Here is a 23,390-nt window from a genome sequence, read left to right as displayed (position 1 = left end):
TAGGTCCTCTGTCATCCTTCTTGGACCTGTATTCTCCCCACCCACCCCAGAGTCTTTTACTTTGGTGCAACATGCCAATTCCAGTTCAGGTTCTGCTTATGTTTTCTCTTCTGATCTTGTTTTTTGACTTCTGCCTGAGAGGGAGATCATCCTATAGTCATTCTTCTATTTCTGACTTATTTCACTTAACATGAACTTTCCAAGGTCCATTCAAGATTGGCTAAAAACGATGAAGTCACCATTTTTTATAGCTGAGTAGTATTCCATTGTGTATATAGACCACAACTTGCTCAGCCACTCATCTGTTGTTGGACACCTGGGTTGCTTTCAGGTTTTGGCCATTACAAATTGTGCTGCTCAGAACATGTGTGTACACCGATCTTTTTGGATGGATGTGTTGGGTTCCTTAGGATCTATCCCCAGGAGAAAAATTGCAGGATCATAGAGTAGGTCCATTTTTAGCCTTCTGAGAGTTCTCCAGACTGTTGTTTACAGTGATTGGACCAATTTACTTTCCCACCAGCAGTGCAGGAGGGTTCCTCTCCAGCATTTGTTGCTGTTACCTATTCTGATGTATGGCATTTTCACAGGAGTAAAGTGGTATCTTATTATTGTCTTTAATTGTATTTCTCTGGCAATCAAAGACATGGAGAATTTTTTCATGTGTTTCAAGAGATCCTTTGGGATCTCTTCTGTGGTGAATATTCTGTCCATGTCCTCCCCCATTTTTGGATAGGGTTATTTGTTTTCTTGTTGTTGAATTTGGCAAGCTTTTTATATATTCTGGTTATTAGCCTCTTGTCTGATATATGGCATGTAAAGATCTTCTCCCATTCTGTGAGGTGCCTATTGCTTTGGATAGTGGTTTCTTTTGCTGTGTAGAAAGTTTTTAATTTTATGTAGTCCCATAAGTTTATGCTTCCCTTAGTCTTCTTTGTAATTGGATTCGTTTTATTGAAGATGTCTTTAAAATTTATGTGCAAAAAGTTCAGCCAGTGTTTTCCTCTAAGTATCTGATAGTTTGTGGTCTAACATCCAAGTCCTTGATCCACTTGGAATTTACTTTTGTATTTGGTGTAATATAGTGGTTCAGTTTCATTCTTCTGCATGATTCTACCCCTTTTTTTCCAACACCACTTGTTGAAGAGACTCTGCTTTCTCCATTTAATAGTCTGGGCCCCTTTGTCAAAGATCAGATATCCATAGGTGTGGGCACTTACTTCTGGGCTCTCAATTCTATTCCACTGGTCAATGTATCTATTCATGTTCCAGTACCAAGCAGTTTTGATGACAATGGCCCTATAATACAATTTGAGATCTGGGAATGTGATGCCTCCAGTTCTGTTATTTCTTCACAAGATTGTTTGGACAATTCTAGGTATTTTTTGCTTTCAGATAAACATTTGTAGCATGTGTTCTTGTATCCTAAAAAATGTGGTTGGGATCTTGATGGGGATAGCATTAAATCTGTATATGGCTGTGGGGAGTATATTCATTTTGATGAGGTTAATTCTTCCATCCCATTAACATGGAATATCTTTCCATTTCTTTGTGACTTTTCCTATTTCCTTGAGGAGTGACTCATAATTTTCAGTGTACAAGTCTTTCACTTCTTTGGTTAGGTTTATTCCTAGATATTTTATTGTTTTTGTTGCTATAGTAAAAGGAATTGATTTCTGGATTTTAACTTCTTCTACCTTAGTGTTTGCATAGAGGAATGCCACTGACTTTTGAATGTTAATTTTGTAGCCTGACACTTTACTGTATTGTCTGATGATTTCCAAAAGCTTTTTGCTGGATTCCTTAGGTTTTATATATGTATATTATCATGTCATATGCAAATAGAGTTTGACTTTTTCTCTTCCAATCTGTATGCCTTTAATTCCTTGCTCATGCCTGATTTCTATGCCAAGAACTTCCAACACTATGTTAAATAGTAATGGTGACAGTGGGCAGCCCTGTCTAGTACCTGATCTGAGGGAAATGCTTCTAGTTTTCCACCATTTAGTAGGATGTTGGCTGTAGGTTTGCTATACATAGACTCAACTATCTTCAGGAATTTTCCATCTATTCTAATTTTTGTAGTGTTTTTATCATAAAAGGATGTTGTATTTTGTCAAAGGCTTTCTCTGCATCTATTGATATAACCATGTGGTTTTTGGTCTTCCTATTGTTGATGTGGTGGATCACATTGATTGATTTACATATATTAAACCAACCTTGCATGCCTGGGATAAACCCCACTTGGTCATGATGAACAGTCTTTTTAATATACTACTGTATCTGGTTAGCTGGAATTTTATTCAATATTTTAGCATCTATGTTCATTAGCGCTATTGGTCTGTAGCTTTCTTTTTTGTTTTTGTCCATGTCTACTTTTGGTATGAAAGTGATGTTGGCATCATAGAATCTGGAAGGGAGTATTGCAGTGTCTTCAATCTTTGGGAAGAATTTTAAAAGTAGAGGTATTAGTTTCTCTTTGAAGGTTTTGTTTAATTTATTTGTAAAATCATCTGGTCCAGGACTTTTATTTTTGGGAATATTTTTGATAACTGTTTCAATTTCATTAGCTGTGATGGGCTTGCACATCTTATCTACTTCCTCTTTATTTAATTTTGGAATTCCGTAGGTATCTAGGAAATCGTCCATTTCTTCCAGGTTCTATAGCTTGGTGGCATACCATTGTTCAAAGAAGCCTCACATGATATGTTGAATTTCTGTGGTGACTGCTGTGAAATCTCCTCTTTCAGTTATGATCCAATTTATTTGGGTCTTCTCCCTTTTTTGTTTTGAAGAGTCTGGTTAAAGTTTTGTCTATTTTGTTCACTCTTTTGTAGAACCAACATTTACTTTCATTGTTCTTTTGTATGGTTTTCTTATTTTAATGTTATTGATTTCTACCCTAACTTTAATGATTTCTGTCCTTATGGTTGCATTAGGGTTCCTTTGTTCTTCTTCTTCTAGGTCTTTAAGATGTACGATTAGGCTGTTTATTTGTGCTTTTTCTTGTTTCCTAATGGGTGCTTGTATGGTTATGAACTTCCCTCTCAGTACTGCCTTAGCTGTGTCCCAAATATTTTGATAGCTTGTGTCTTCACTTTCATTGAACTCTCGAAACATTTTGATTTTTTTTTTCTTTATTTCCACTTTGACTCAGTTTTTGTTAAATAGTGTCCTGTTGAGCTTCCACATTTTGGGACTCTTACTAATATTTTTTGGATTGTTAAGTGTTAGTTTAATTCCACTGTGGTCTGAGAAGATGCTTGGGATGATTTCAATTCTTTTGAATTTGCTTATGCTGTCTTTGTGGCCTAATATATGATCTATCCTTGAGAGTTATCCATGTGGACTTGAGTAAAATGTGTATTATAATTTCTTGGGATGAATGGCTCTGAAAATGTCCAATAGTTCTAGTTTATCTATGTCCTCATTTAGCTCCCTCATGTCTTTATTGATTTTCTGCCTGGATGATCTGTTAAGTTGAGAGAGTGGGGTCTTGAAAATTAGTAACTTATGAGGCAGGACAAAATCTTTAATAAATAGGAACCAAAGAGTAGGAATAGAGCATATGGGAATAGAAATTTTAGAGTGGTAATAAGCTAGAAAGTCTATTTTAGGTATGTTCCAAGGGGCTCATGACTGTAAATGATTTTGCCTGAGCTGATAACATGGAAGTGGGTTAAAAGATAGTGTCAGAGTTGAGAATAGAAATCAAAAGTTGGATTAGGGCAGAGTAGCTCCCCAAAATGAAGAAAATATATAAATATTGTGATTAAAAAATACTTTGGCATGGCTCACAGTGGATTCTGCCTCATAAGTTAATATTTTTCAGCCACTAAGTTTCACATGCTGCTATGATTCCATCCTGACTTCCTTGGGCACACAACCTTACCAATGTGTCTTGGAACCTCACCACTCCAGAACCCTGCCACACTAGGGAAATATAGAAACAGGCTGGAGGTATGTATCCACTTTCCAATGTCCATGTCCAGCAGAGAAGTAATTACAGATGCCAGAATTCTCAACTTCTGCATCCCCAAAAGAATATTTATCCATACTCCCAGAGAAGTATAAATGTTAGGGCAAAATTATTTAGAGGGCACTGAACCCCAATTCCACCAGCACCCTGAGAGAGAAGAGGAAAAAGAAATGGCATTCAGAAGTACTAGTAGATGTATTTGATACACAAAAAGGGAGAGAAAGCAGGACAATAGATGAAAGAAGGAAAAATAAATACTTAGGTGATAGATAGATAGATAGATAGATAGAAGATAGATTGATGAAAGATAGATAGATAATAGAAAGGTGGTGATACATAGACAGATTGATAGATAGATAGATAGATAGATAGATAGATAGATAGATAGATAGATATACATAGATAGACATGGAGAGAGGGAAAGATATCACAGCACTGAAACTTTCTCCAGTGCAGTAGGGGACAGAGTTCAAACCTGGATGTCATGAATGACAAAGCAATACACTATACAGGCTCTCAATAAGGTTAACATACTTTCTGGCCCAAGAAATCTTTTTAAAAAATATTTTAATTTATTTTAATTTATAACGATTAGAGGATCAATCAGCCAAGAAGACTTAACAATTATTAACATCTATGCACCCAACGAGGGACCATCTAAATACGTCAGGCACTTACTGAAAGAATTTCAAAAATACATCAATAGTAATACAATAATAATGGGAGACTTCTATACCCCACTCTCACACTTAGAAAAATCAACAAAGCAGAGAAGCAACAAAGATAAAAGAGAATTGAATGAAGAGATTGACAGACTAGACCTCTTGGACATTTTCAGAGTCCTTCACCCCAAAAAACTGGAATACACCTTATTTTCAAATCCACATAACACATACTCAAGGACAGACCACATGAGAGGCCACAAAGACAGCATCAATAAATTCAAGAACACTGAAATCATCCCAAGTGTCTTCTCAGACCACAGTGGACTAAAACTAACATTACACAACAAACAGAAAATAATTAAAATTCACAGAATTTGGAAACTAAACAACATACTCCTTAAGAACCACTGGGTCAGAGATTCACTCAACCAATAAATTCAAATGTTCCGGGAAACAAATGAAAATGAAGACACAACCTATCAAAATATTTGGGACACAGCTAAAGCAGTATTGAGAGGGAAACCTATAGCCATACAATCACACATTAAACACCAAGAAGAAGCTCAAATGAACGACCTTACTGCACACCTCAAGGACTTAGAGGAAGAGGAACAAAGGAACCCTAAAGCAACCAGAAGGACAGAAATCACTAAAGTTCGAGCAGAAATAAACAACATCAAAAATAAAAGAACCATACAAAAGATCAATGAAGCCAAATGTTGGTTCTTTGAAAGATTAAACAAAATTGACAAACCCCTAGCCAGACTCACCAAACAATAAAGAGAGAAGACTCAAATTAACAGAATTGTAAACAATGGAGGAGATATCACAACTGACACACAGAAATCCAGAGAATCCTGCGAAACTTCTATGAAGAACTATATGCCACCAAGCTAGAGAATCTGGAAGAAATGGAACAATTCCTAGAAGCATATGCCCTTCCAAAACTGAACCAAGAAGAACAACAAAATCTAAATGCACCAATCACAGACAAAGAAATTGAAACCATTATTAAGAATCTCCCCAACAACAAAAGTCCTGGACCAGATGGCTTCACAAACGAATTCTACAAAACTTTCAGGAAACAGTTAGTACCCATACTTCTTAAGCTTTACCATAAGATTGAAGAAATAGGAATACTCCCTTAAACTTCTATGAAGCCAACATCACCCTGATACCAAAAGCTGACAGGGACAGAACAAAAAAGGAAAACTACAGACCAATATCTCTGATGAACATAGATGCCAAAATATTAAACAAAATCTTGGCCAACCGGATACAGCAACATATCAAAAAGATTGTTCATTATGACCAAGTGGGAATCATCCCAGGAATGCAAGGTTGGTTCAACATCCATAGTCAATCAATGTCATTCACCACATCAAAAAAAGCAAAGCCAAAAACCACATGATTATCTCAACAGATGCAGAGAAAGCCTTTGACAAAATCCAACACCCATTCATGCTCAAAAGTCTACAAAAATGGGAATAGATGGGAAATACCTCAAGATAGTGGAGTATATATATAGCAAACCTACAGCCAACATCATACTCAATGGACAGAAGCTGAAAGCATTCCCCCTCAGATCAGGGACTAGACAGGGCTGTCCACTGTCACTGTTACTCTTCAACATAGTATTGAAAGTTCCTGCCATAGCAATCAGGCAAGATAAAGAAATCAAAGGAATACAGATTGGAAGGGAAGAAGTCAAGCTCTCACTATTTGCAGATGATATGATAACATACATAGAAAGACCTAAAGAATCCAGCGGAAAACTACTGGAAGTTATTAGGCAATATAGCAAGGTATCGGGCTACAAAATCAATGTACAAAAATCAGTGGAATTTCTTTATGCAAACACTAAATATGAAGAAGAAGACATCCAGAAATCACTCCCATTTACTGTTTCAGCAAAATCAATCAAATACCTAGGAATAAAGTTGACCAAAGAAGTAAAAGACTTGTATGCTGAAAACTATGAGTCGCTACTCAAGGAAATAGAAACTGATACCAAGAAATGGAAAGATATCCCATGCTCATGGATTAGAAGGATAAATATCATCAAAATGAATATTCTCCCCAGAGCCATATACAAATTTAATACAATACCCATCGAAGTTCCACCAAGCTTCTTTAAGAGAATAGAACAAACACTACAATCATTTATCTGGAACCTGAAAACACCTAAATTGCCAAAACCATCTTGAGAAAAAGAAACAGAAATGGAAGCATCACACTCCCAGACCTTAAACTATATTATAAAGCCATCATCATCAAAACAGCATGGTACTGGAACAAAAATAGGCACACAGACCAGTGTAACAGAATTGAAAGCCCAGAAATAAATCCTCACACCTATGGACATCTAATATTTGATAAGGGGGCCCAAAGCATTAAATGGAAGAAGGAGGCTCTCTTCAATAAATGGTGCTGGGAAAACTGGGTTGTAACATGCAAAAGAATGAAATTGAACCACTTTATCTAACCAGAAACAAAAATCAACTCCAAATGGATCAAAGACCTAGATGTCAGACCAGAAACAATCAAATACCTAGAGGAAAACATTGGTAAAACACTTTCCCACCTACACCTCAAGGACATCTTTGATGAATCAAACCCAATTGCAAGGAAGACTAAAGCAGAAACAAACCAATGGGACTACATCGAATTGAAAAGCTTCTGCACATCCAAAGAAACTATCACACAAACAAAGAGACCCCTCACAGAATGGGAGAAGATCTTCACATGCCATACATCAGACAAGAATCTAATCAGCAAAATGTATAAAGAGCTCAGCAAACTTAGCACCAAAAAAGCAAATGACCCCATCCAAAAATGGGCAGAGGATATGAACAAAACATTCACTACAGAGGAGATCCAAAAGGCTAACAAACATATGAAAAACTGCTCTAGGTCATTGATTGTCAGAGAAATGCAAATTAAGACAACACTATGATACCACCTCACTCCTGTAAGAATGGCATACATCAAAAAGGACAGCAGCAACAAATGCTGGAGAGGTTGTGGGGACAGAGGAACCGTTTTACATTGCTGGTGGGAATGTAAATTGGTACAGCCTCTGTGGAGAGCTGTCTGGAGAACTATCACAAGCCTAGACATGGACCTTCCATATGATCCAGTAATTCCTCTCCTGTGGTTATACCCCAAGGACTCCATAACACCCAACCAAAAAGAGGTGTGTACTCCTATGTTCATAGCAGCACAATTCATAATAGCTAAAACCTGGAAGCAACCCAGGTGCCCAACAACAGATGAGTGGCTGAGAAAGCTGTGGTATATATACACAATGGAATACTATGCAGCTATCAAGAACAATGAACCCACCTTCTCTGACCCATCTTGGACAGCGCTAGAAGGAATTATGTTAAGTGAGCTCAGTCAGAAAGATAAAGATGAGTATGGGATGATCCCACTCATCAACAGAAGTTGACTAAGAAGATCTGAAAGGGAAACTAAAAGCAGGACATGACCGAAATGTAAGTAGGGTACCAAAGTAAAAGCCCTGTGGTGAGGAGTAGACATGCAGCTTCCTGGGCCGATGGGGGGTGGGAGTGGGTGGGAGGGATGGGTCACAGTGTTTTGGTGGTGGGAATGGTGTTTATGTACACTTCTAGCAAAATGTAGACATATAAATCAATAGTTAATTAATATGAGAGGGGGAAAATTAATTGTATGTCTCAACGTTTTTCAAAACACAAACTGAATCTTTTTAAAATATAGGCTGTGTAATTGATATGCAGACTCTCTCAAAAGCCTAGACCAAGTAGATCAAAAGCAACCAATACCACAGGTATATACAAGATACTGGGTACTGTACAGCAAACCCTAACAAAAGGACTTTTCAAAGTTAACCCAATTACCAAATAATGTGATGATAACATTAACTATCGATTGTCTTTTTGAACCCTAAGACAGCAGGAACCTCACTTCTCCACTATAGAGCCTCTACTTCCCCCTTTCCTGGAACCCTTGGATAGGGCCCACTTTCCTGCATGCCTCTCCCAATCCACATCAAATAATATTGCATCTGCCGATCACAACCTAACCAACGCAACGATTGCCACCTCAACATGCTTCACTTCAGACTGTCTCCAGAGACTTCACGTGTGGAATGACAACCCTTCAACTTCATTACTTGGGTGAGACCTTTCCTTTTATAGTACACTCTAATTCCATCTCAGGTGGTTCACTTTCTAACAAAGTCCCAAAACCTAGATATACAGCAGTTTCTGTGAGAGAGAGCTTATGTTCACATGTATCCGTAAACTACTGCAAAATATATACCTGAAAGCAGAAGTACACTAGAGTTTGCAGTGAGTACCCCCCCTAACACTTCCTCTCCACTATTCCAAGCTTTAGGTCCATGATTGCTCAACAATTTGTTTGGCTTTGTATGTTAACTCTCTTTTCAGTCATCAGATTCCAGATGTTATCAGGATGCCGGCCAGGCTTCCCTGGACTGAAGACCCCACCAATGTGTCCTGGAGCTCAGCTTCCCCAGAGACCCACCCTACTAGGGAAAGAGAGAGGCAGACTGGGAGTATGGACTGACCAGTCAATGCCCATATTCAGTGGGGAAGCAATTACAGAAGCCAGACCTTCTACCTTCTGCAACCCACAATGACCCTGGGTCCATGCTCCCAGAGGGATAGAGAATGGGAATGCTATCAGGGGATGGGGTGGGATATGGAGAATGGGTGGTGGGAATTGTGTGGAGTTGTACCCCCTCCTACCCTATGGTTTTGTTAACTAATCCTTTCTTAAATTTAAAAAAAATCAATTTATTTATTATTAGTAGAGACAGAGAGAAATTGAGATGGGAGGGAAATACAGGGAGGGAAAGAAACATGTAGACACCTAGAGCCTTGCTTTGCCACTTGTGAAACCTTCCCCCTGCAAGTAGTGACCCGGAGCTCGAACCCAAGTCCTTAAACACTGTAACATGAAAACTTAGTCAGGTGTGCCACTGCCTGGCCCCAATTTCTCTGCTTGATTAATAAAGGTCAGCTTCCAGGCTTTCTTCGTGTGTCTTCTGTTCTTTGACAGCAAATATCCTTTGGATTTTCTCTAATAAATAGCCCTCAGTGTGGGAGTGTCAGTTGTGTCTCTCTGAATAAGCTTTTCTCCAAACTAAGCCCAGAGCTAGGGTGAATAAATCTCAGGAGATTCAAGTCATTTATTCTTTCTGGAACTATTTCTCCTGTGCAAAGTGAAAGATTACACAGGATGAACTTCAGTACTCCTCCCAACTTTATATTTTATACCTGTAACCTAAGAGTGTGTGAAATGACAAAGAAAGGGACAACGTGAGACAGAAATATAGAGGAGAAGAATGAGAAAAAGACAGAAAGACAGAGGAGGAGAAGCAGAGGAGGAAGGGTAAACAGAAAAGGGGAGGACATGAAAAAGAGGGAAGAGGATAAGGTGGAGGAAGAGATGTAGAACAAAAGCTATTTGTAAGGCATAGAAATAAAAAAGTGACTACTAGAATAAATATGTTTCTGAGACTTTAGAAAATGGGAAAAGTAAATACCAGCCCATAAATACACATCATTTCCAAGTGGTAGGGGTCTTCCACCTCCCTGGTTCCTGACCCCCATGAATTTCTCTGGAAGGCCTGGTTAAAACAAACCCTAGCAAGACAGAGTCAGTAACCAGTCATCATTTCCTATACCAGCTAATCTGAACAGAATCTAGCACTGTCTGCTCTGCGCGCCAATCTGTTTCTGTCTTCTGTCTCTAAGCACAATGGAGAGTGTTCTCCAGAGCCCCCTCAGCCTTGGGGAGACCTCATGCATCTTAAGAGGCAGCCAGACAGAGGCCCGGGGCTGCCACACTACACCAATGTCCTTATTCCCAGGGCCCAGTATGAATGTCAATGACCCAAATCCCATTACTGACTTTCTGCTTCACTCATTACGAGGAGTTTTTCATCTCCTCTGGTGTTCAGAAAAATAGTATTTCCATTTTCAGGAGAAACAACTCTGCCTTACACTCAAGAATTTGCTAGGCACTGATTTTTTTTTTTAATATTGCTGCAAATTCCTTATCATCTCACTTATTATATAAGCTTCTTTTTTTAATTTATGGAGATCTTATTGGAGGCATTTTCTAGCTCTGAAGAAGATGAGGTCGAGAGCTGTTGAAGTATGGCAATTTCTCACAGATATTTGGGGGTAGGGGAATGAATTCTAAGATGGATCTTGATTCCAGGGCAATAAGCACTTACCTCCAGCAAGACTTGATGGAGAGGTCATTAAAAATGATAAACTTCATTCAGAAGGAAGATGTGGGGCCGAAGGCATTTCCACTGGTCTTCCAGGGTGGGCCCCCAGGAATGAGGACTGGGTGTAGTGCCTTTGCCGTGGGGATCTCCCAGTGGAAAGGAGAGAAATCTGGACTCAACTACCCCCCCCCTTTTAATTTCTTTATTGGATTAAATGTTTGCAGTCAACAGTAAAATACAGTAGCTTGTAAATGCATAACATTTCCACATTGCAATATAACCCCTACTAGGTCCTCCTTTGAGGACTTGAATCTTCCCCCCAGCCCAGAGTCTCTGACTTTGGTGCAGGACACCAGCTCCAGTCCACGTTCTGCTGAGTGTTTTCTCTTCTCATCTTGTTTGTCAACTTCTGTCTGTGAGTGAGACCGTCTCATCTTCATCCTTCTCTTTCTGAATTATATCACTTAAAATGATATCTTCAAGCTTCACACAAGATGGAGTAAAGAAGCTGAATTCACCATTTTTAATAGCTAAGTAATATTCCATTGTGTGTATATACCAAAACTTAACTTACTCAGCCATTCATCTGTTCTTGGACACCTGGGTTGCTTCCAGGTTTTGGCTTTACTTCTTTTTTTTTTTTATTTTTTTTTATTTAAGAAAGGATTAATGAACAAAACCATAGGGTAGGAGGGGTACAACTCCACACAATTCCCACCACCCAATCCCCATAACCCACCCCCTCCCATGGTAGCTTTCCCATTCTCTATCCCTCTGGGAGTATGGACCCAGGGTCGTTGAGGGTTGCAGAAGGTAGAAGGTCTGTCTTCTGTAATTGCTTCCCCGCTGAACATGGGCGTTGACTGGTCGGTCCATACTCCCAGTCTGCCTCTCTCTTTCCCTAGTAGGGTGGGTCTCTGGGGGAGCTGAGCTCCAGGACACATTGGTGGGGTCTTCAATCCAGGGAAGCCTGGCTATCATCCTGATGGCATCTGGAACCTGATGATTGAAAAGAGAGTTAACATACAAAGCTGTTTGTATGTTTCTAATTCTACTTCTAAAAACCTTTTCTGTTTCATTTGGTTTAAATCCCCCCTGCTTAACACTGCATTCTATTTAAATAACCACTGTATTCTATTTACATAACCACTATTGAAAAGCACCACCCTCCCACCAGGGCATTGGTGGTTCAGTGATAGAATTCTTGCCTGCTCCACCCCCCTCTCCTTGTCATACCCTGATTTTCACCAGTCACTTTTCTCTCCATGCTCTCTGCATCGCATCCTATTCCCACCCTACTGGGCTAGTATATTTATAAGGATAAGATTGTTTGTAGTCTTTCATTTAGCTTAGCTCTGCTTAGATTGCGCTGCGTCCTGCATGAATAAAGAGATACTGCATACTACCCAGCCATGAGTCCCAGGTTGTCTGTCGCCCATCAGTGAAGCTCAGCCCAACATAAAGCGAAACAAATTGTTGAGTAATCATGGACCCAAAGCTTGGAATAGAGAAGAAGTGTTAGGGAGGTACTCACTGCAAACTCTAGTGTACTTCTGCTTTCAGGTATATATTTTGCAGTAGTTTATGGATACGTGTGAACATAAGCTCTCTCTCACAGAAACTGGTGTATATCTAGGTTTTGGGACTTTGTTAGAAAGTGAACCACCTGATATGAAACTAGAGTGTACTATAAAAGGAAAGGTCTCACCCGAGTAATGAAGCTGAAGGTTTGTCATTCCACACGTGAAGTCTCTGGACATAGTCTGAGGTGAAGCATGTTGAGGTGGCAATCGTTGTGTTGATTAGGTTGTGGTCGGTGGACACAAAATTATTTGATATGGATGGGAAGAGGCATACAAGAAAGTGGGCCCTATCCAAAGGTTCCAGGACTGGGGGAAGTAGGGGCTCTATAGTGGAGATGTGAGGTTCCTGCTGTCTTAGGGTTCAAAAAGACAATCGATAGTTAATGTTATCATCACATTATTTGGTAATTGGGTTAACTTTGAAAAGTCCTTTTGTTAGGGTTTGCTGTACAGTACCCAGTATCTTGTATATAGCTGTGCTATTGGATGCTTCTAATCTACTTGGTCTAAGGCTTTTGAGAGAGTCTGCATATCAATTACACAGCCTATATTTTAAAAAGATTCAGTTTGTGTTTTGAAAAACGTTGAGACATACAATTGATTTTCCCCCTCTCATATTAATTAACTACTGATTTATATGTCTACATTTTGCTAGAAGTGTACATAAACACCATTCCCACCAACAAAAGACTGTGACCCATCCCTCCTACCCACTCCCACTCCCCACTGGCCCAGGAAGCTGCATGTCTACCCCTCACCACTGGGTTTTTACTTTGGTGCCCTACTTACAATTTGGTCATGTCCTGCTTTTAGATTCCCTTTCAGATCTTCTTAGTCAACTTCTGTTGATGAGTGGGATCATCCCATACTCATCTTTATCTTTCTGACTGAGCTCACTTAACATAATTCCTTCTAGCTCTGTCCAAGATGGGTCAGAGAAGGTGGGTTCATTGTTCTTGATAGCTGCGTAGTATTCCATTGTGTATATATACCACAACTTTCTCAGCCACTCATCTGTTGTTGGGCACCTGGGTTGCTTCCAGGTTTTAGCTATTATGAAATGTGCTGCTATGAACATAGGAGTACACACCTCTTTTTGGTTGGGTGTTATGGAGTCCTTGGGGTATAACCACAGGAGAGGAATTACTGGATCATATGGAAGGTCCATGTCTAGGCTTGTGATAGTTCTCCAGACAGCTCTCCACAGAGGCTGTACCAATTTACATTCCCACCAGCAATGTAAAAGGGTTCCTCTGTCCCCACAAACTCTCCAGCATTTGTTGCTGCTGTCCTTTTTGATGTATGCCATTCTCACAGGAGTGAGGTGGTATCTTAGTGTTGTCTTAATTTGCATTTCTCTGACAATCAGTGACCTAGAGCAGTTTTTCATATGTTTGTTAGCCTTTTGGATCTCCTCTGTAGTGAATGTTTTGTTCATATCCTCTGCCCATTTTTGGATGGGGTCATTTGCTTTTTTGGTGCTAAGTTTGCTGAGCTCTTTATATATTTTTCTGATTAGTTTCTTGTCTGATGTATGGCATGTGAAGATCTTCTCCCATTCTGTGAGGGTGTCTCTTTGTTTGTGTGATAGTTTCTTTGGATGTGCAGAAGCTTTTCAATTCGATGTAGTCCTATTGGTTTGTTTCTCCTTTAGTCTTCCTTGCAATTGGGTTTGATTCATCAAAGATGTCCTTGAGGTGTAGGTGGGAAAGTGTTTTACCAATGTTTTCCTCTAGGTATTTGATTGTTTCTGGTCTGACATCTAGGTCTTTGATCCATTTGGAGTTGATTTTTGTTTCTGGTGAGATAAAGTGGTTCAATTTCATTCTTCTGCATATTTCAACCCAGTTTACCCAGCACCATTTATTGAAGAGAGCCTCCTTCTTCCATTTAATGCTTTGGGCCCCCTTATCAAATATTAAATGTCCATAGGTGTGGGGATTTATTTCTGGGCTTTCAATTCTGTTCCACTGGTCTGTGTGCCTATTTTTGTTCCAGTACCATGCTGTTTTGATGATGATGGCTTTATAATATAGTTTAAGGTCTGGGAGTGTGATGCCTCCATTTCTGTTTCTTTTCCTCAAGATGGTTTTGGCAATTCTAGGTGTTTCCAGGTTCCAGATAAATGATTGTAGTGTTTGTTCTATTCTCTTAAAGAAGCTTGGTGGAACTTTGATGGGTATTGCATTAAATTTGTATATGGCTCTGGGGAGAATAATCATTTTGATGATATTTATTCTTCCAATCCATGAGCATGGGATATCTTTCCATTTCTTGGTATCAGTTTCTATTTCCTTGAGTAGCGACTCATAGTTTTCAGCATACAAGTCTTTCACTTCTTTGGTCAACTTTATTCCTAGGTATTTGATTGATTTTGCTGAAACAGTAAATGGGAGTGATTTCTGGAAGTCTTCTTCAGATTTAGTGTTTGCATAAAGAAATGCCACTGATTTTTGTACATTGATTTTGTAGCCTGATACCTTGCTATATTACCTAATAACTTCCAGTAGTTTTCAGCTGGATTCTTTAGGTTTTTCTATGTATGCTATCATACCATCTGCAAATAGTGAGAGTTTGACTTCTTCCCTTCCAATCTGTATTCCTTTGATTTCTTTCTCTTGCCTGATTGCTATGGCAAGAACTTCCAGTACTATGTTGAAGAGTAACAGTGACAGTGGACAGCCCTGTCTAGTCCCCGATCTGAGGGGGAATGCTTTCAGCTTCTGTCCATTGCGTATGATGTTGGCTGTAGGTTTGCTATATATTGACTCCACTATCTTGAGGAATTTCCCATCTATTGCCATTTTTTTTAGAGTTTTGAGCATGAATGGGTGTTGGATTTTGTCAAAGGCTTTCTCTGCATCTATTGAGATAATCATGTGGTTTTTGGCTTTGCTTTTATTGATGTGGTGAATGACATTGATTGACTATGGATGTTGAACCAACCTTGCATTCCTGGGATGATTCCCACTTGGTCATAATGAACAATCTTTTTGATACGTTGCTGTATCCGGTTGGCCAAGATTTTGTTTAATATTTTGGCATCTATGTTCATCAGAGATATTGGTCTGTAGTTTTCCTTTTTTGTTCTGTCCCTGTCAGCTTTTGGTATCAGGGTGATGTTGGCTTCATAGAAGGTGGAAGGGAGTATTCCTGTTTCTTCAATCATATGGTAAAGCTTAAGAAGTATGGGTACTAATTGTTTCCTGAAAGTTTTGTAGAATTCGTTTGTGAAGCCATCTGGTCCAGGACTTTTGTTGTTGGGGAGATTCTTAATAATGGTTTCAATTTCTTTGTCTGTGATTGGTGCATTTAGATTTTGTTGTTCTTCTTGGTTCAGTTTTGGAAGGGCATATGCTTCTAGGAATTGTTCCATTTCTTCCAGATTCTCTAGCTTGGTGGCATATAGTTCTTCATAGAAGTTTTGCAGGATTCTCTGGATTTCTATGTGTCAGTTGTGATATTTCCTCCATCGTTTACAATTCTGTTAATTTGAGTCTTCTCTCTTTATTGTTTGGTGAGTCTGGCTAGGGGTTTGTCAATTTTGTTTAATCTTTCAAAGAACCAACATTTGGCTTCATTGATCTTTTGTATGGTTCTTTTATTTTTGATGTTGTTTATTTCTGCTCTAACTTTAGTGATTTCTGTCCTTCTGGTTGCTTTAGGGTTCCTTTGTTCCTCTTCCTCTAAGTCCTTGAGGTATGCAGTAAGGTCGTTCATTTGAGCTTCTTCCTGGTGTTTAATATGTGATTGTATGGCTGTAAGTTTCCCTCTCAGTACTGCTTTAGCTGTGTCCCAAATATTTTGATAGGTTTTGTCTTCATTTTCATTTGTTTCCAGGAACATTTGAATTTCCTGCTTGAGTGAGTCTCTGACCCAATGGTTCTTAAGGAATATGTTGTTTAGTTTCCAAGTTCTGTGAATTTTAATTATTTTCTGTTTGTTGTGAAATGTTAGTTTTAGTCCACTGTGGTCTGAGAAGATACTTGGGATTGTTTCAATGCTCTTGAATTTATTGATGCTGTCTTTGTGGCCTCGCATGTGGTCTATCCTTGAGTATGTGTTATGTGGATTTGAAAAGAAGGTTCATTCCAGTTTTTTGGGGTGAAGGAGTCTGAAAATGTCCAAGAGGTCTAGTCTGTCAATCTCTTCATTCATTTCTCTTGTATCTTTATTGGTTCTTTGCTTTGTTGATCTGTCTAAGTGTGAGAGTGGGGTATTGAAGTCTCCCATTATTATTGTATTACTATTGATGTATTTTTGAAATTCTTTCAGTAGGTGCTTGATGTATTTAGATGGTCCCTCATTGGGTGCATAGATGTTAATAATTGTTAAGTCTTCTTGGCTGATTGATCCTCTAATCATTATGTAATGTCCTTGCTTATCTATTATTACTTTATTTAATTTAAAATCTATCGTGCCTGAGATGAGAATTGCTGTTCCTGCCCTTTTTTGTGGTCTGTTAGCCTGTATGATAGTTTTCCATCCTTTCACTTTAAGTCTGTGTTTATCTTGTTGTGACAGTTGGCTTTACTTCTAACTGTCCCTCAGGACAAGACATATAGATTGTAACAGTAGAGTCAAAGGACTGACTGCAAACCTTCAGACTTTGTAGCTACTGAGGCTCACAGCTGTCCTCTGGGGAAGAGAAAGCTGCCTCATTAGACTCCAGGAAATGGGCTGGCCCAGTCTCAATCACAAAACAAGACAGAACTCCTTTTCAATTTTTCTTTTTCTTCCAGGAATTCTGTCAATCAAGCTGAAGGTCCATATGAAGCTCAAAGATTATTCTTGAGAACCAATAAGCATTTGGAGAACTAGTGAAGACAGATAGCTGAATTATCAGAGCATTCATTTGTACATTTGAAGCCCTAGTAGCTTCAATCCTTGACATTACCTTATGCCAAAGCTGACAAAATCTCTCTCTCTTTCCCTGTTTCTCTCTCTCTCTCATGTGTATTCCTTCTATTCTTTCTCTCACAAGCAGTGTGTATGTGTGTGTGTGTGGGGGGGGGTAAAATAGTTTATCCATGGTTTATATAAAAATAATTGACTCTTGTGTCAGTCAGATAACCCAGGACACAAAGTTCTTTGGGGCTGCTCTAAAATGAAATCAATTTGGGATCAAATTCCAAATTTTTTTCGTTACAATTTGGTGACTTCAGGTAAGATGAAAATTCTCCCTAGCCCTTTGTATTTTTTTTTTTACTTTAATGTGTGTGTGTGTGGGGGGGTGGGATATAAGCATCACTCTACAATTTATGGCGATGCTCTATTTTATTTTGATCTTACTATTCAGTTCCATGAAACAAAGTCAAGCTTCATAAATATGTGAGACACACAGTCCATAACAGATCCACATGCCTGAATCCTGGGTACATGTGATTCTTTCTTTTTCTTTTTATTAATGATTTAATATTTATTTTCAAAATTATAACGGTTACCGTGTAATTCGACACTGTTCCTACCACCAGAATTCTGTGTCCCCATTCCCTTCATTGGGAAATGCAATGCTTCACCATTATCACAAATATGAATTAACTATAATTTCTCTCTCTCTCTCCATATATATACACCTATTTTTTTCCCCAGTGGGCACACGTACACCTAATAGTATTTCTGAATGTTTTTTTTTTCCCTTCTTTCTCTGGTTTCTGATGGAGTTAGAGTTCAAAGCCCTCTGGTCATCTTACATTTTTCCTATCATTTTTCCACCTCTGAGTGTATGGATTAAAATTATTTTGGGGGTGAAGAAGGTGAGAATTCTGGCTTCTTCAATTGTTTCTCCACTGGACATGGGCATCGACAGGTGGATCCACACCACCAATCTGTTTCTGTCTTTCCCTAGTGGGGCAGGGCTTTGTAGAGGTGAGGTTCTTGGGTACACTGGTGGGGCCATCTACCCAGGGAAGTCAGGATGGAATCATAATAGCATCTACAACTTGGTTGCTGAAATGTAGTTAAGATATGAAGTAGGATAAAATGATTAATGAATAGAAACCAAAATGTAAAAATATGGGAGAGAACAGGGATCTTAGTGTGGAAAGAAGCTTAGAAGTTTGTTTTAGGTATGTTCCCACAGGCCCATGATTTTTGTTGTTTTGCTTGAGTTATATAACTAACATGGAAGTGGGAAAATGCCATAATAAGTCCTCTTGTGGGCCACTCCAACCATTTATCTTTTCTACAAAATAGCAATGGTAGAAACTGCCCCAGTCTCTAAAGAGAGTCTGGGTCAACCTACCCTAACACTCAAAGAAAACTACTCCGAAAATGAACACAGCCCATAATTAAGTGAGCCAGTTTCTTGTCCTTATCCATGTTTTATAGCCCTTTCTTTATCTGCGAAATTTAGGCTTTCATCCAGTTGTTAAAGCATTGAATTTCATGTGTTATATCCAAACCGGTATTGGGTTTATGAGGTTTGTATTCTTTGGGCCTTTCTACAAGATTACCAAGCTTATTAGGTCTAAGTCTAATCAGTTAAAGAATTTATGATGCCTTCTTTAGGCCCTTCCACTATTATCCCAGGCTTATTAGGTCTAAGTCCAATCACAGAAGGCTATTAAGCACTTTTACTTTGAGGCATATAATTGCCCCTTGTTTATGGATGCATGTACACCTGTACCCAATACCTAGGCCCTAGCTTGTATCTGGTATCTGTAACTGTCAGATAGCATGCCATCTGAAGTGGAACTAGGTAGTACCATGTGCTAGAAAAGATCTCACCAGGCTAGAGGAGTCCAGAAGTTGACATCTCAGACTTGGGGTCTCTGGAAACAATCCACAGTAGCTAGTCAGTAGAAGCATGACGTGATATGGTGGCACTGATAGCATTGATTAAGTTGATATCTACATAGACAGGAGGAGAATAAGGGATTAAAGAGAAGAAGCATCAAGATATATGGGAGGTTGAGGGTTGGCCAGTGGCACACCAGGGTAAGAGCACATAGGACAAATCTCAGGAACTGGTGCAGGGGGGTCACTTCACAAATGGTAAAGCAAGTCTGCAGGTGTCTCCCTGTCTCTCTCCCTCTCTCAATTTTTCTCTGTCCTATGCAGTGAAAATGAAAAATAGTCACCAGGAGCAGTGGTCCTGTAGTGCTGACACTGAACCCCAGTGATAACCCTGGAGGCAAAAAGAAAAGGAAGAGAAATATAGGCACAGTCCTAGAGGTTCCAGGACTAGGAGAAATCTGAATCTTAAAAGAGAATGGGAAGGGTCATTATTATTATAACCAGCCAACTTAGTTGGGAGTTTGTTTTTCTACAAAAATCCAATAGTTAGGATCTACTGTAATATACTTTTTCCATCACTTTTTTTACTCAGTTGTCTGCTAAAAGGCTGCTTCTATATTTTGGCTATTGTGAATAATGCAGATATGGACATGGAGTGCATATATTCCTTCAAAACAGTATTATTATCTCTTTTGGATAAATGCCTAGGAGTGTGATTGCTGGATCCTATGGTATTTCCATTTCTATCTATTTAAGGATTCTGGGTACCGTTCTCCATAGTGGTTGCACCAGTTTGCATTCTCACCAGCAGTTTCTCTCTCCATCCTTTCCAACAGTTGTATTTTCTTGATTAGTTGATGGAACCCATTCTCACAGGTGTGAGGTGGAATCTTAATGTGGCTTTAATTTGCATTTCTTTATTGATGAGTAAATTGGAGCATTTCTGCATATGTCTGTGGGCCATGTGTATTTCTTATTTACAGAGCTGTTTATTCATGTCTTCTACCCACTTTTTATTGGGTTGTTCTTTTTCTTCTGGTTGATATGTCTGCATGTATTTTTTCACCTGATACCCACCAATACTTCCTTTTATACCTTACCTTGTCCTCTCAGTTCTTATATTGCCTGGCCTCTGCCAACTTCTTTGGCCCGTTCCTATACTGCTCACTGCCTTGTTCACGACATCCTAATCTAGTCCTTCTAGTTTTCTGTCTTTTAATATGTCCACTTGCCTCCTATATATAGCAGTCAGTCTTCCAAGATGGCCCCAATGGATCTAACTTCCTGATAGTCATGTCCTTATGTGCCAGAGCTGCAAGCTGATTTCAGTGACTCTCATCTAAAGAACAAAACCCTGCAATGGTGATAGAAGGGAAAGATTTGCTTCCAGGGAACTAAACTCTCTCCTTCTAATCTTCCTCATAACCTCATTCACTGTGAAGATGAGGGCTGCCCTATGTAAGTATCTGTGTTGCTAGGAACTTAATACAGCCTCCAAACCAACAAGAGACCAAGGCCCTCTGCCCAGCAGCCTAGGACAAATTGTATTGTGTCAACAACAAAGCAAGTGAACTTGGAAATTGGTTAGATCTCAATCCAAGCACAAGATGAATATACCCCAGGGCTGGGTGTTAGTGAACCCCTCTGACTACAAATATCATTATTCTCTAGGACTATGTTCAGATCCTGCTCCCTTCCTGCAGAGAATGTTTCACAATGGTAAAGCAGGCTTGCAGGTGTCTTTCTTTCTCTATCTCCTCTGCATTCTCTATTTATCTTTTTTCTAATAAAATAAATAAAAAGGGAAGATAAGAGAAGAACGCATGGGGACTGGAAGGGAGAGGAAAGGAGAGGAGACAGGGAAGAAAAAAGAAAGGAAAAGTAAGGTAAGGTAAGAAAAGGAAAGGGAAAAAGAAAGGAAGGGAAGGGAAGTGGGAAAAATAGCTGCTAGGAATGGCAAATTCATTTACAGATACTAAACCCCAGTGATAAAACTGACAGCAATAAAAATATTAACTAATAAATTAATTAAAATGACTATAGTCTTGGCCATAACTTTAACTTAAAAAAAAGACTGAGCCAGAGAATAAAATAAATGTTCACTGCTTTAAGCCATAAAGTTGTGAAGAAATAGATAACTAAGACACCAACCAAGAGCACTGACTTTTGCTATCCCCCAACTAGGAATTCTTTTTCCATCTAGCTCCTCCAGTTACTGTTTTGAAAACGTAGTCTCTTAAATCAGATGACCCATTCTGAGAATTCCTCCCCTGGCCAGCCCCTCACTTAACCCAACAGTGCGCGCGCACACACACACACACACACACACACACACACACACACACACACCACTCATCTTTAACTAGATAGAATGATTTTATGTCTTCACTGGTTTTCTCTCTGCCATAATAATGAAAGGCCCATGACAAGCAGAATGCTGTCTGATCTGTCCACAAGGAATTACAGCTTGTAAAAGTAGCCTGGCATGTTCAACCCTCTCAAGTAAGTGTTTAGTAAATGAATATTGAATGATGATTAAATGAAAAAAACACTTGTGAAAGAAAGGTGGAGAGAATGAAGTTCTGAAACTATTGATTCTGCACTGGTTAGCTGATAGGACAGCACTTGTTTCCTTGATTCACCCCTGCTTGAGACAGGATTGTGAGGGATTCCAGGGTTGTTTGTTCCTTTCAGAGATAGCCTCACAATTTGATTTCTTTGCTCGATATTCATGGAGATTTAAGCTGAATTTCAAGGTGGCAAAAATCTGTCTTGCTCCTGTCATTTATTCTGTCTTTCTGTCCTCCATAACCCACCAACTAGTCTCAATTCATTTTAAAGGAAGAGTACTTAAAAGATCATAAAGCTTAGTGAATTCTTCCAACCCTGCATTTATATTAGTTAAGTGCCAATGATCCAAAAAAAAAAAAAATTAGTCTCTCTCAAAATTTCATGTGATTTTACAAACTAGGGATAAAGTTCTAGTCTCAGGGTCCATAGCCAAGCTATAAAAAGAAGTTATGCATCTTTGCAAGGTTATTTCTTCTTCTTTCCAACTTCATTTAGTCTATAGCGTGAAGCAATAGAGTGAGCTATATGTCCACTAAAGATAGAGAACAGAAGACCACCTCTTCTCTTAGGGCAGCTTCAAGGAGGGGTGGAATCTTGGCAAATCTGTACACTTTAATATAAACTATAAATTCTCTAGTTTAGAAACACTAGGTAATAAACAAAGAGAAAAATAGAAGAGGTTAGGGAAATTACATCAGATTTTACATAATGTAAGTTGACTGAGTAAGGACATGACAGAATGTGTTTCCAGGTTACTGTGACTTCTTTCTTTCTTTTTTTCTCCTCCTCCTTCTACCTCTCCTTCTCCTCTTTCCCCTATTCCTCCTTCTCCTCTTTTTTTTTTTTGTGTTGTTGTTGTTATTATCAGGACTTAATTTCTACAAGCTGATTTTTTTTTTCAGACAGAGACAGTAAGATAGAAGGAGAGGGAAAGATGCAACAATACCAACATTTCTTCCAGAGTAGTGGGCTGGGAATTACAAAGGCAATGCACCATTAAATGAGCTGTCTTGCTGGCTCTGATTTTTCTTACATTTCTTCTCCTAATACCAAGCATCCACTCTAATAAGGACATCCCAGGAGTTTCCATGTGGCACAAAATAGCAAATAGAGTTGGTCCTATTCTAGTTGGATAGAAAGACTACAGCCGAAGTTGAGACAGAAGGAGGTCTCACGCCCACTGGTACCCAATCACCTCCCCAAAGTATACCACTATGACTACCTTCCAGGAAAGCAATGCAAGCCCATAGACAACAAAGTCTTAGAACTGGGCCCTTAGGAGTTTGACGTACCTATATTAAATCTCATTTCCTGCTGACTCTAAACCATTAGTACCCCCTCCAATAAAAATAAAAATAAATAAAAATCTCACTTCTGCCACATATTAGCTATATGGTCTTAAGCCACTCAATATTTTTAATATTAATTTTCTTCTGGTCTTTGTGAGTTTTTCCTTTTTTGCTTCCCTCCCCCTTTCCAGAGCAGTACTAAGCTCTGACTATGATGGTGTGGTGGTGGGAGGGGGGGTTGAACCTAGGACTTTAGAACCTCGGGTTTGAGAGTCTTTTTGCATATCCATTATGCTATCTACTCACAACTCTGTTTCA

Source organism: Erinaceus europaeus, chromosome 1 (assembly GCF_950295315.1).
Source record: "Erinaceus europaeus chromosome 1, mEriEur2.1, whole genome shotgun sequence".
Classification (NCBI taxonomy): domain Eukaryota; kingdom Metazoa; phylum Chordata; class Mammalia; order Eulipotyphla; family Erinaceidae; genus Erinaceus; species Erinaceus europaeus.
This window is presented reverse-complemented; position numbering follows the sequence as displayed.